The sequence below is a fragment of the Crinia signifera genome, chromosome 5, assembly GCF_055691185.1.
Source record: "Crinia signifera chromosome 5, ASM5569118v1, whole genome shotgun sequence".
NCBI lineage: Eukaryota > Metazoa > Chordata > Amphibia > Anura > Myobatrachidae > Crinia > Crinia signifera.
Window position 1 is genome coordinate 31,613,310 of NC_139221.1, and position 15,512 is coordinate 31,628,821.

A 15,512-nucleotide genomic window follows, 5' to 3' on the forward strand; every position below is an offset into this window, starting at 1 on the left:
TCCTGATGTACACATAGTACATATGATGTAGGTCTGTATGATGGAGATCTTGAGATGTGCCCAACTGAGAGCATGGAGGTAAATACGATTTTCATGTGAGTATCTACATTCCAAGTGCAAATGCGTCACATTCTCTTGCAGCCCCAGCAAGCACAGCAGAATATAGGATGGTGTCAGTGGCTGATGGGCAAGTGGAACTGTGGGAATGATTTTGAGCTCACACGAATGTATAATCAACTATTTAAATGACTGGCCAGAGTCATCATTACAGAATACTATTCTGCTATGTTTCCTAACATTTCCTGACACACGGACGTCATAGAGAAAGCAGCCTGCATTGTGATCCGCTGTGCAGAACATTGTAAATGCACCTCCTGGTCCCCATGGCAACTGAAGAACCAACAGCACATAAGGCAGGTTCACGGTTTCATAATTTTATGTTGGATATATACGAATGCAAGTTCGTGCGGCACACAAACGTTGTCATGACACCACGGGGTGTTTTTATTTAAACAGCCACAGAACCTGTGCAATTAATATGTGTCTGTAATTAAGGGGATGAGGTGGTAACCCTAGGGCCAGGCTTGCCTACCCTCCCGGAATGGCCGGGAGGTTCCCGAAAATTGGGTACGCCTCCCAGCCCCCCGGGAAGGTGGGCAAGTCTCCCACTTGCTGCTCAGAGCCCCCTTCTCCCGCTGATTTATTTACCAGAAATGTGCGGGTCCGCAGAGAGGGGGACAGGAGGAGCAGCATTTAAGCCCCGCCCCCTCTCTGCGGACCTGCTAATCACATCATTTTGTGGGCCTAGAATTGTCCCCGCCCCCTCCCCCCGGCACAATAGTGGCATTACGACCCACGCATATTGTCTTAGGCTGTTTGGGCCTGTATTAAAAAATTATAAGCACAATTTGGGGCCGATTCCGGTTCACCAGAATCGGCCTCTGCCCCGATGGTCGGATTTTGCACATGCGCATTTCTGGGCATTTGCAAACCCCTACTTCTAACGGCCTTGGTGATTACAATGTTGCCGGGCCGTTCGTAGCGAGGAGGGACAGGGACGGTGGCGGCAACCATCAAATAATTTCTCTTGTTGCGAGCACATGCGATTGGGTGTGTCTTTGTAACACATTTCCTCGCATGGTTGCAAGAGGAAACGGCAGCGCGCGGGGGGGGGGGGATTCATTGCCGGGGATGGCATCACAAGGACTCGGTAGTCAATAAGAATCACCCCCACTGCTGCTTATCTTCTTTCACATATGGGCAGGATATGTGTGCCAGTAGCGAGCCGGGCCACTTGCTTGTGTTTGCCCCCGAGACTGAAAGTTGCCAGCCAGATCCTGGCCAACATCCCATCTTCAATAGAATTCCCATCATAGTAACTTTACCCCTTGGGGTCTGAACCCTGTTGCTTGACCCCAGCAATACGCCCACTGTTTTCTAGAAGAGACATCCAGCATTATAATTATAGGCTGATTTCTAATAGAAACTCCCTCAGTTTCCCAGTGAAGTGTTTGTACAGTATATGCGTGTAATCATACAGTACTGTACGGCATCTGCTTGGTCATTGTCCTCCTGCTCACCAGACGCGTTCTCTATAGCCTGAGCCAGTGCATGAGATCACTATAACCCGTGCATATCAGTCTCATCGGTTAGTGGGAGCGTCCTGGCTGTGACTAAGCCGGACACTTTCAGTAATACAACGTATAAGGGCAATGACAAAGCTCTCAACAACTAGGGAAGCAGAAAACAGACACACATCATTAACAGCTGACAAAGGGGGGATAGTCTGGTTGATTCGCTCTGATGCGAATTCGCACCCTTGCGAGTCAACCAGAACCCGCCCTGCGAATGCCGGGCCGCCCCCTCGCAGCGTGTGTTCGCACGCAGGGCCTGTGAATGGATGTTTCACATAAATATCCATTCGCAGCCTCATCATTCGATGGTCACATATCTAAGAGGCTGTAATCTGTACCTCCCTCCCTCCTCTGTCACAGAACTCCCCCCCCACACCCTGACAGGACACTCATTGGACGGGGAAGGATGAGAACGGACACTACAAGCTCCAGAATGGTTGCAAGGGACCAGTTCGATCTGGTGTTCTAGAGTCCGGACCGTCTCAGAGGTAAATCCCACCTCTAACTACATTGATAACTAATCACATATGTACTAATATATGGGATTGGTATTGCAGCGGACAGCTGTTATCGGAGGATGAGTGCTGGATATTTCGGCCCCAAGAGACCATCTGTGCTTGTGCAGAGGGACATACAGGGGGTGGGTGTGTTGTTTTGGATCCAATTGGATTACTGTCAGAGCACAATGTGGAAAAAGCTCATAGGCTTCTGTAGGGTAATGCCGCCAGAGGTTACGTTACCCTCCGCACCAAAGCCTGGCACTGCGATTTATTGCATGTAATCTCTCAGCAAAACAACTGCCTTCTATCTTATTGGCTGAGACAATTCTCTCAGCCAATCGATGTCCGGCCAGTCTTTTTAAAATATTTAAAATGCCGCTACAAGCTCCCAGCCACTGCCGCTGCTCGGACGGACCCCACTGCCTGCCACTACCAGCTGCCCGCCCCCCCCCCCCCCCCCGCCCCCCGCCACACTGTCCCCGCTGCTGGCTGCACATAGGTTTCTGCCAGTGGTGAAGCACTGCTGGCAGACACCTAGGATCAGACCCAACACATTGCGGGTGCTAAAAAGCACCCGCAATGTGCCAATGATGAGTCAGATTGTGATACATCTGATGTACCGCCGGTGCGACCACAGGGTCCGATGCACACGGGACCGCGCATCGCACCTGCCGGCATGTCACACACACAGCCGATTTGGTCTGATTTTACGGCCTGATCCGTTGGAATCAGGCCAAAATCGGACCAAATCGGCTAAGTGTATGTATGGGGGCATTTACATTTGGGTGTGTTGTGTTCAAACTGAAATCTTAATTGCAGTGTAAAAATAAAGCAGCCAGTATTTACCCTGCACAGAAACAAAATAACTATCCCAAATGTAAATCTCTCTGCACATGTTACATCTGCCCCACCTGCAGTGCGCATGGTTTTGTCCATTAAAGGAGTTTGCTTTTGCAAACCAACCTGAATCAGGCCTGTGTGTAGGCCGCATAACTCTCTCTGCAAATGTTACATCTGCCCCCCTGCAGTGCAGCGTGGTTTTGTCCATTTGCAAACAAAATGTGCCCTGCAATCAGGTCTGAATTAGGCCCTAGGTTTGAATTGGTGTATTCGTAGTACCCATTCGATCTTAGTAAATATTCACCTCCGGGGCTTGGCTCTAGATCTCACATCTCAGCTGGGATCTGATGTCTCTTGTACGGAGCCTCATGTGTGACTATTAGAGATAAGAAACTTTCACCTCCTGGCTAAGCTGAGATATTACTGTTCAGACAAGTTTTTTTGTTTTTGTTTTTCTCAGGAGCCCAAGGTGTGGTCCCTACCACCAGTGCTGTGCCTAAACACGTGCAAAGGGGGCCGTGCGATCGAATGGGCTTATCTCCCGAAGGAGACGGGCCCCGTTATTCCCCTAACCCCTCTCAACCATAAGGCCGAAGAGGGGAAAATAGGGAACGGTGGGTCCTCTTTGCCGAAGCTTAGAGAGACCCTCTTTCCTCAACCCCCGGAAGGGTTAGGACGGTGGGTCCTCCACACCCGAAGGTTTGGAGAGACCCTCAGTGGACTTCCCTCCGCCTTGCGGCTCGGGGTCATCCTCGGGGGGCACGAAGCTCTCCCCAAAAGGCGAGAGCTTTGGCACGTTGGGGAAATGGAAGGCCCGTAAGGGTCAACCACACAACCCAAAAAAAACGTGACACACTACAGAAAACAGAAAACGTGAAAAAAGTGCACGAACGTGGAGAAGAAGAGAAATAAATAATAAAGAAGACCCTAGCCAGAAGGCCGGGGTGGGGGTGTGAAAAATTGTCCTACCCCATCCAAAAGGACGGGGTAAGGACGTGAAGCGCTACCTGAAGGGAAGTGCGCAGTGCAAGTGCCATACTAGTGCATGGTGATTTTGGGATCACCCGTGCATGTTCGGCACCCCCGAGTTTCCCCGGGGGCACAGTGCAGCCTCGGATTTCAAGCAACTGACCGATCAGCGTCCGACCAAGGTTTCTCTGTTCCCATCGTAGGGCATTTTCCAGCCCCTGGCATGGGAATGGGTACTCCACTGGGCTTTTCGACTGACTCCCTTAGGGGCTGCGACCCCCTCGGAAGAGCAATCTACTCAGTCTCAGTGTTTCTCCCACTGAGACTGAGTAGATTGGTTAAGGTTAAGGTACTAAGCTGGGCCTTTCGCGTCTCCCCATCAGAGGCTACGAACCTCTGGAACAGGAGCCATCTACTCAGTCCCAGCCTTTCTCCGCTCCTTGGGAATGGATACTAGACTGAGCCTTTCGCTGTCTTATCCTTCGGGGGCTACGAACCCCGTCAAGAGAGTCAAACTACTAGGCCCAGTGTTTCTCCTCCCCTCTTACCAGTGGATTTACGGAAACAACACCTCCTACCAAAGGCAGAGGTGAAGGTACTCAGCCAGACTTTTCACCAGTGGCGTAACGATGGAGGGTGCAGGGGGTGCAATTGCTATGGGGCCCGGCAGCTTGGGGGGCCCCAAGGCAATCCCCTGCACCCTTTTTATTATTTCTCCCCCAACTGCGTATTGAACATGCCTGCAGCGCAGCCCCAGTGAGCAGCGGACGAGACACTGCGCCGAAAGACAGGAACATCGCCGTGAGAGGGATGGAGCAGGGAAGGTCGCGCCGGGGAGTGGAAGACCCGGCGCGGTGATTGACAGCAGGAGACTGCGGCATGGGGAGAAACTGTGAGGGAGATGAAGCAGGAAGGTTGTGCTGGGCAGAGGAAGACCAGGCGCGCCGCGGACAAGTGACACCAGGACTGCTGCGGGAGGGAGAAGCTGCGGGAAGAACAATAGACACCGCGCCGGGGATGAGAAGGTAACACAGCACTGGTGAGAAGGAGGCATGGTGAGTGCCTGTGAATGGGAGCCCTGGCCTGCGCTGCCCGCTTGAACTGAGAGGTGCACGCAGCTACACAGTCCCCCCTGTACTTGGGAGAGATGGGGTGGATTAGATGGGGACAAAGTGATGGCTTTTGCAACCTTTCAATCCACTCCCCCACCTCTCTTCATCTATCCCCATCATGGCATCCTTTACTCTCTCCCCCTTTCGTCCTCTTTTCCCACCCCCTCGCTTCCTCTTCTTCCCCATACTTCCCCCCTTTCTCATTTTTTACCCACCCCTCTTCTCCTTCCCCTGCTCCAGTGGTGGAACTATGGAGGGTGCAACTGCTATGGGGCCTGGCGGACAGCAAGCAATCCCCTGCACCCTCACAAAGTAGCCTCTGTTGCCTGTATGAAGTGGAGAGTAAGGAGCCGGTAGGGTATCGCGCCATTCCGGGTGGGCCCGTAGATCCGGGAGAGTGAATGCTAGGGAGGAGCTGCCGACTATACTCTCCCCGCCGCCTACACCCACTGCGGTCGCCGCTGCCATCCCACTCACCTAACGCTCCCCCACTAATGACAGGGGGTGGACCCAGATAATGTGTAATGGAATTTGCGGTGTGTCCCATATTGTGTAATGGGCTTTGCGGTGTGTCCCATAATGTGTAATGGGCTTTGCGGTGTGTCACATAATGGGCCTTATTCTGATCGGAGCGGCCAAACGTGCGTACGTTCACAATTACCGCACGCTAGCCGTACGCGGCCGTTAGGGTTAAGTCCACCCACAAATCGGCCGCTTGCGTACGGGCAGAAATAACGTAGAAGGGGAGTGGTGTGCAAATGAGCGTACGGCAACGTACGCGGTCGGCCCAGCCCTTACACTCCGTCGACTAGCGTACGACTGAGCGTACGGCGCCGTCTACGGCCGTCTTTCCTCCGTCTCCCCACCGCCTTCTTGCGGCGATCTGAGCGTACGCCAGCTTGCACGGACGGGTCCCTATTGTTTTCAATGGAAAACTCAGCTTATGTCACCGCTCGTGAGAGTGAGCGTACGTCCGTGCACGCTGGCATGCCCTTCACATATATGGACCTGCAAATCTTGCCTCTCAACTACTAATCTGACAATTGATTAATTAATCTATTTGTTATTCACTTATTGTTTTCTATTAACTCAATTGTCTACCTTAATAAAGACCTAATAAAACTACATTTTAAACCACATTACATGTATATTTGTTATGTTCTAATGTGGCATTTTAATCACTATCTATGTGTCCCCATATTGCTGTTACTTTTAAATCAAGTTATGTTGGTGTTTCTGTATATGTACTAAATTATGTCCATAATTAGTTTGTCCAAAATGTGTAACATGTATACCTACCCTGATGTTATGTGTGATGTTTTAATCGAAAAACATTAAACATTCATGCATTTTCACTATGTGTTATTTTACTCCAAAACACACACATTTACACATCAATCATTACCCCTCACCTCAAATTACTAATATAACTTACATTACACATCTGTATGTACCTACCCTTACAAGCCCTCTAACATATTTATTATTAAAAACACAGGCAATTTATAATACAATATCAACTTTTATTTATTACAAACATAATAAGGGGGGGGGGGATAAAAAAAAATTAAATGCGGGCCTCCAGTAGGCCAAAAAGAAGTTGAAAATAAAAAAGGGTCAGGAAGATCTCCCGAATAAGGGCTGCCACCTCCTCCTGCTGCTGTTCAGTGTCTGTAGTGAAGGGATAAAAAAAAAAATTAATATATAACATAAACAAATGTTTGTTGTATTTGTACATAATAAAAAGTTGTGAGTTATGTGTGAAGGGCACATACATTTTTAAACTACATTGAAGATGGGTCTGCTGTAAACACAGTACTAAAAAAAAATATGTTAACACACACATACTGTACATAGTCAATAACATTAATTCAATTACTCCTTCATCAATGAATGTATGCTGTATCCCAATTGGTACTTTGTTTTTGGGGGACTGTCCTCTAACCTCACAATTAGCCTGTGCTATTTAAGGGTTATGACATTGTTGTGGCTTAAGCACTCCTTACTATTTTAAATTTAGGACATTGCTGTACAAATTATAGGCCTACAGCTATGTTTGTAAAGCATGCATCCGCATGGCCTCACACACTATTACCAAAACAATCTCGACATTTAAGTTGCACCAGTGGCAGATTAAGCCTTTGGGGGGCCCGGGGTACTTTAGAGCGGGGGGCCCCCTTGCACTTGTCATTACTGGCCGCACACTGCATGGCCGAATATTATACTGTCAAAACATAGAGTAAAGGCAGAATAAACTTGGTCAATGGTTACCTGCAGGGGATATATATATATATATATATATATATATATATATATATATATATATATATATATATATAGACAGGGGGTTGGCGGCACTCGGAATAATAATAGACACCATATATATATATATATATATATATATATATATATATATACACACACCACATGAAAAGCCTGTGTTTGTCCCTCTGCCCCTTACTCTGGAGGAGACCTCACAGTCCTAGTGCTGCCTCTGATTAAAAACCCTCCTATGACTAAGCTGCTGCTGCTGTTCTCCATGGACCTGAGAAGTATGTAATGAGCTCCACCAATCAGAGCTCAGCACAAACTTCTCAGCCTCTGTCCTCTGGTGCAAAGTGTCATGGGACTTAGTCAACTCCCAGAAAAGCACTGCACACTTGTGCAATCAGTGTGCCTTGCCTCCCGATGCTCAGCACCATAAATCATTGTCACATTGGCAGATAGGTGAAGCTGCAGCACTACCCCACCCATGCACAAAACATTTAGCAAAAAAAAAAAAACATAACTTAAACATTGTCTTTTTTTAAAAAAAAAATGACAACCACAGGGGGCCCATAGCTAGAGGGGGTCCCAGGGGCACTGACCCCTTGCGCCTCCATTATAATCTGGCCCTGTGTTGCACATCATGCTGGGAACTGGAGTTACCCAACACCACATAACTACCACACCACTAATGTCGGATATCTCATTGGATGTACTGTTATGTCAATTATTCAAGGGGTGAGGCATGGCCACACTCAAAAAAACCACCAAGGGGACCCTTGTTCCTGGAGAAGGACAGGACACACCTCATGGTCGCCCTGCAGTGATATGTTGCAACTAATGTTGATGTTGGATACACATATGTGGTTGTTGTGATTGCTTATGTGTAGAAATGTGTAGGTCAACATTAGACACATTATTTACTTACGGCTACTTGAGCCATCCTGGGCGCCGCTGGTTGGCTGTGGAGTGGTTGGGGAAGGCAGGAGCAAGGAGGATGGTCCTGGTCTTTGGCCCGAGGTACTGGGTGTTACTGGGGAGTGGAGAGGTTTGGGGGTGGGTGGTGGAGAGGTGTAGGGGGGTTGGAAATGGGGTGGGGAGGGGGGGGGGGTGGGGGTTGTGGAGGGGGTGTGGGTTGTGGAGGGGGGGGGGTTGTGGAGGGGGGGGGGGTTGTGGAGGGGGTGGGGGTTGTGGAGGGGGTGGGGGATGGGGAAATTGTGTGGGTGAAAACTGCACCCTGGGTCTCCTCTTCTTCCTCCTCCTCTTCTTCCTCCTCCTCCTCTTCCTCCTCCTCTTTCTTCTCCTCCTCCTCCTCCTCCTCCTCCTCCTCTTCTTCCTCCTCCTCTTCCTCCTCTTCCTCCTCCTCTTTCTTCTCCTCCTCCTCCTCCTCCTCCTCTTCTTCCTCCTCCTCTTCCTCCTCTTCCTCCTCCTCCTCCTCGGCTGCCTGGTCCCGGGCTGCCTGGTCCCGGGCTGCCTGCTCCCGGGCTTCAATGCGTGCCCTTGCCCGTGCTGAAATGTTCATGTTGATGGCATAGAAATCGAAGATTGGGTTTCATAAAAAAGGGGGAAAGAAAAATTCACATTAGTCATGCTCATAACCTTCAAAATTATCATTGCTGTGAAATTTCAGACATTTATCATGCAAACTATTTGATATCCTACACCCAAAAACTGATCAACTACTTAAACCCCCCTATACACCCCCATATACACCCCCTATACACCCCATATACACCCATATACACCCCCTATACACCCCCATATACACCCATATACACCCCCTATACACCCATATACACCCATATACACCCCCTATACACCCCCTATACACCCATATACACCCCCTATACACCCATATACACCCCCTATACACCCCCATATACACCCATATACACCCCCTATACACCCATATACACCCCCTATACACCCCCATATACACCCATATACACCCCCTATACACCCCCATATACACCCATATACACCCCCTATACACCCCCATATACACCCATATACACCCCATATACACCCATATACACCCCCATACTCAGGAACATATTTATAAAAAGTACACCAAACATTGCTAAAAAACGCTGACATACTAGTAATCAAAACTTACATCGGGCAATATGGCGGCGAAGGCTGCTGAGTAGAACCGGCTGCCGCCGGCGCAGGTCGGACCAGCGCCGCTCAACCTGGCCCAGGCTTCTGCGGACGCCGGTTGTTGAAAATATCAGGCGGCGGGCAGCATTATACGCCCGCCGCTTGTCCGCATTAGATACATATGGGCCCCTGGGCCCCAGGTGACGATCCATCACTTCCACCAGGGCCAAAAGCTCACATGTAGAAAAGGGCCTGGCTCTTGTAGAAGTCATATTGGCAATGGCGCAGTTATTAATTGCAGGTACATATATCACTTTTGGTGCTTGCTGATTGGTCGAAAAAATTGTTTGTTTGGTATTAACTTTATTAATCCCTCTTATATTAACAAACTGGATGCGAATAGAAACTTACGCGGACCGTTCCGATATACACACCACAACCAACAGCATGCATTCAATGAAGAGAGAAGTACTGTATTTACAGTGTGCGGAAAATAATACACGCACCCCGTCTACTCCTAACTACGCTGCTTAAAGGGGGCTCAATACACCAATTGCCATGAAGAGAAGTACTGTATATATATAGTAAGCGGAAATTAATACACGCAACCGTCTACTTATAACTACGCTGCTTAAAGGGGGCACGATACAGCGATATGCATGGGGAGGAGTACTGTATATACAGTAGGCGGAAAATGATACACGCAACACTCTACTTATAACTACGCTGCCTAAAGGGCCACAATGCAACATGTTGCTGTATGACAATTTCATACACATTACATATGTAAGGAAAGCATTATAACGTGATGTTTTGAAATGTGACTCACAAAGCATACACGAACTCCAACAGATACCAGCTGACAACACTCATCATTGGAATGACAGGTGCACACATTTCACGATGTAGCCCACAATGCTCCACAACCTGTGTAGATACATATACGGGTGATTGATCAGGTGCATTGAGACCTGCGTAATTTAAGCGGCAATTATCGGCGGGAAATATCGGCGTAAATTTGCATCTACCTTGCGGGGAAAAATATACGCCCCCTTGTTCGTGGCGGGAGATTAACATATAAATATTCAGTCAGATGCAGGCCACAATTGCTGCAAACATGTCTGACTCTGACGATTCAGCAGCAGAGGACGCTCTGCAGAGAGCACAAGCCGAATCCATGCTTCAAGCATTACAGAAGAGGGAAGAGGAGCGGAGAAGGAGGGCCCAAGAGAGGAGTCGCCTGCAAGATCAAGCGGGCCCCTCAGTAACAGGCCCTGGTGAACCTCCACCAGCTCCACAAGGGCCAAGCAGCCAGCCAGAACAAGAGGTTGCATCTCTCCAAACAGGTGTGACCCAGCAGGTGCATGGTGAGAGAGCTGGGGCCACCAGAAAACGTGCTGCAACATCTAGGGTGATGACTGAGCAGGATACCACCACCAGAAGGAGAAACCCTGCATTTGTAGAGGCCGAAATGCGAATTCTCGTGCCCAGGGCACGCGAATGGATTGAATTGGCAACCAGGAAGCCAGGTGCCAGTGCAAGGAGAAACCTTTGGGACAAGATCACAGAGGAAGTGAACCAGGTGTCACCAGTGGTCAGAACTTGGGACGCGGTGAAGAAAAGGTTAGTGTGTTTGTCAGGGCAATTTGTTCAGCAGTCTCCAGCAGGAACTGAGGCCCTTATTCTAGTTCTCTCTTTCTGGCCAAATATTTCTTAGATGGACAAAACCATGTGCACTGCAGGTGAGGCAGGTGTTACTTGTGCAGAGATAATCAGATTTGGGTGGGGTTTTACACCTGCCTCACCTGCAGTGCACATGGTTTGGTCCATCAAAGAAATATTTGGCCACACATGGCACAAAAGATCACCCACACTAGGAAATGTCACGTAGCTAGGGGTACCACCTAGTCCCTTTAATTCCGGACACATATTAATTACACAGGTTCTGTGGCTGGCTGACTTCAAGACTCCACTTCACCTAATTTTAAACTGCCACAGAACCTGTGTAAGTAACATGTGTCCAGAATTAAAGGGACTAGGTGGTAACCCTACACGTAGCACAGTGGTGCACATATCTCATGGTGATATTTGTATTTTTAAACTTGTAGGTGGACTGACTTCAAAAGTGCCCTGAAGAGGAAGATGACTGACCGGTACAACCACAGCATGTCCACCGGGAGCGGTCCTATGCCTGACCATTTGGAGTTTACCCCCCTGGAGCTGGACTCCTGTGACGTGATCGATGTGGGGGAGATCAGGGGGATCTCCAATATGGACAGTGAGCTCCCGGTGGAGGTCTTTGCTGCTGCTTTTGATGGTAAGTCACAGTAATGCATTGTATTTAGAAAGATATTTTTTATTGCGTATGTGATGGTGACATTGTTTTCAATTCTTATCCTAGCAGAAGCAGAAAGTCAGGATGTACCGGCAGCATCGGCCTCTGCAGAGCCACAGGTGGAGCAGGTGGTCCAGCCTCCAGCAAGACGTCGCCCCCAGCCCCAGCCACAGGAGACATTGAGTGAGAGCCTGTTGGTGACGCTGGACAGGATCGAGCAGCAAGGGGTGGATGCTGCGATCCGTCAGCAGCAGGTGGCGGATTTTCTGGCGGAGTGGAAGGCCACAAACCAGCTGCAGGTTGAGGCGTTGAACCGCATTAATGAAACTCTGGCGGCTGGCATGCTAAGCATTGGCCAACACCTCAGCCGCCAGAATGAACTTCTTGCGGAGCAGCTGTCCACCGCCAGGTCCCTAAGGGACAATCCCCCATCTGCTGCCCCACCCCAAGCTGCTCCCCAACCTTCCACCTCGGCTGACCCTCCTGTGGCGACTAGGGGAAGACGCCGAAAGCCAGCTGACCCAAAGGCCCCTGTCCCCAAGGCCCCATCTAAAAGGGGCAAAAAAGGGCCCAAATGAGACCTGGGTCACTTCCTCTGTGGTTGGAGGCCAAAGGTTTAAATTGCACTGGACATCCGCTTCCTGAGTTGCCCATCGATCCATTTGCGTGCCATGGGCATGAAAGTTCGTATTTTGACCTCTACAAATGCAGGTTTTTTTTTTTGGTGGTGTGTATCTTGCTTAGTAGTCACCCTGGTTGTTGCAGTACGTATTCTGGTGTCCCCATTTCTTTCACCATTGCATTTGCAGGGTAACACATGTTTGGAGATATGCAACCTCTTGTTCTGGCTGTTTTATTATTTGTGTGTATATTTTTTTTTTTTTTTTTGATTTCTCACATTAAAGTGTCAAGCTGTGATGCTGAACAGCAAATAAATTAATTTTACAAATTAAATCTAAATGGTGGTATGTGTAATTTCTTGTGTGAAACAAATACTAGATTTATGTGTACTTACTGACCAGGGTATTTTTGAACATTTGTTGAAGTGTGGTGGAAGTTTCCCATGTGTAACCCTCTCCATGGCCATTCCCATGTTCCTATCCAACTTTTCCCTGCTAATTAGTTTGTGTCAGCACATGTGCAGAGCAACTTAATAGGTGAGAAAGCAGTTTGTGTGCAGGTGAGGTAGCTCCTACAGTAGTAGGTAAAAGCAGGTCCAGAACAATGCTTTCCTCATGGAGTGGGTGAGGCAGACAAACAAGGGTGAAAAGGTACATTTGTGTAGGAATTCATATGTGTCCTCCCTAAAAAAAGATGTGTGAATGGGCCAAACATGATAAATTAGCTTGTGAACAAACATGCATAACTTTTAAAATATATATGATTTGACAGTGTCATAAGCAGATGTAGGAATCCTTTGTTAGAGAGATGAGAGTGCAATAATGTGATTGGTGGCATCTTACATCCAGAGTGTAGTGAAATCCAAATCATAGCAGATGAGATAGTGGTACAGGTCATAATTTGGGGTACTATACAAAGATTGTGTTGAAAATAGTGGTCATGTGCTTCAAACATTGCAGAAACATCGTTTGTAGGTGTTAGATGTGGTTTATGTTATTGTATCCTAAATACAAAACCTATGTTAGTATTAGAGTGAACACGTTGACACATGTCGACTTGTGTAGATTGAGTGTGCTACTGCGTAAAGTCTATGAAAGCAGGTAGTGAATGTGTCTGTTTATCAAATACCTACCTTAGCGTATAAAAAGATTCTTACCTTAAATTAAACAAACCTTTAAATGTGGAGAAGTATAGAAACATAAGCTTCCAATGTGTTTGCGTGCTGCATGTGTGGCTTGCAGGCAGTGAAATCATGGTTTGGAGTTAATAGACTGCAGCATTGCTTATTACATTCAGGTGTATGTGTTTGAGTACTAATCAGCGTTAATTAGCCAACTCAGGCGCACGCTGGCAAGCGGTATCTGTAGGAGTGGTTTTAGCTGTCGGTTGGCGGCCGCCTGTTTGGTGTCCGAAACGAACGGTGCCTTAGTCGATCGTGCGGTAGTAGCACCGCTCATTTCTGGTGCACACCCCCGTGTACGCCCATATTTACGCCCATTTTCCCTCATTATTTCGGCCGCTCCCATCAACACGCCCCTATGCCGCCCCATTACCCGTACGCTCGCGTACAGGTTTTTTCGCACGTTGAGACACCGGCCGTAAGCGTCGTGGAGTGCTCGCGCCGGCGCATTAGCGTATCTGCACATGCGCAGATCGTAAAAAAACCCGGGACGTACGCGTACGGCCCGGACGCTCCAACCAGAATAAGGCCCAATGTGTGAGGGGCTTTGCGGTGTGTCACATAATGTGTGAGGGGCTTTGCGGTGTGTCACGTAATGTGTGAGGGGCATTATCGTTTGAAGTGAGACCACACACCTTTTTTATAAGAATGTGTGCATTCTTTATTTTTAAAATATCTATTGGAGGGGTACATTTTTACTGTTCGCACTAATGGTGGCCACACACGGTGCGATGTGCACTGGTACAGACCCGAGTTAGGGGGGGCCCCATTATAAATTTTGCTATGGGGCCCACAAAGTTCTAGTTACGCCTCTGCTTTTCACCACTCCCAGGCAAAAAAGAGGGGTCTCACACCCTCCGCCCATCAGAGCAGCTACTCAGTCCAGCCTTTCTCTATTCTCTGCTAGAGGCCAGTCCATACCCACTGATAAGAACAGATACTACACTTGATCTTAGCCAAAAGGCGTTCAGACAAGATGCTATACCTTCAGCTGACATGCATGTAATCACCTTATACCCTTGTCTGGTTGTGCCAGTACCACATAGTTACCTCCCCTCCTGCATTCTGCAGGAGACTCCCTGACATAGCAGCAATCTCCCTCTCTCCCTCATTAGTCTAGCAATCTCCGTCATTTCACCTAACCCATATGTAGCTGTTATATTTTGGGGGGGAAAGGAATGAGAGTAAAGCTGCATATACACTGTACAATTTTTTTTAACAACTTTTTTGACCAATTTCTTTCATTTCGGCCATTCTGAAAGAAATTAGTCAAAATATCTTTCAGTGCGTTTGCGGCGAACGCCAAATGATGATGCGCATACCCACCAGTTGTTTATCAAGATTGTTCGTCAACTGTGCATGCAGCTCAATTTGGATATCTTTCAAAAAGAGCCTATAAACGGTAGCTAGATCATTCGTCTGTCGTCATCTTTCAACAACATCTTTCGTCCAGGACATTGAGTTCAAGGAAAATGTCTTTCAACAAAATTGGTCTAAAAAAATTGTACAGTGTGTATGCACCTATAGATACATTTACATTGAATCATCAGCACCATTTCCCAGCACTTTAGCAAGTATAGTAGCTCTTAAGGTCCATACACACTGGGCGACAATGCCCAGCATTTATGGACAGCGATGATAGCATTCATCGCTGTGAGGAAAGCCGCTCAGTGCATACACACTGAGAGGCTTTCCCCCTGCCCGGCGCCGATGGAGGGGAGAGGACGGCTTTGCATAGTGCAGCAGATGAGCGGCTTTCCCGGCGAAGATGCGGGAGCGCGCAGCAGCGCTCACCGCTCATCGCCGGGCCATACACACTGGGCGGCTTTGAGCTGAAATCCGCACAAACCTGCTGTTTTGAGAGACTTTCAGCTCAAAGTTGCCCAGTGTGTATGGGCCTTTACTAACTGCTTTGGGGGCTCATCTACATTTGGATATAAGTCATTTTAAAAGATT

General features: G+C 48.3%; 1 pseudogene; it reads right to left on the minus strand.

The window, feature by feature from the left end:
* Nucleotides 1-14,310: 14,310 nt before the first annotated feature.
* LOC146005887 (U2 spliceosomal RNA) lies at nucleotides 14,311-14,534 on the minus strand (annotated as a pseudogene).
* Nucleotides 14,535-15,512: the final 978 nt, after the last annotated feature.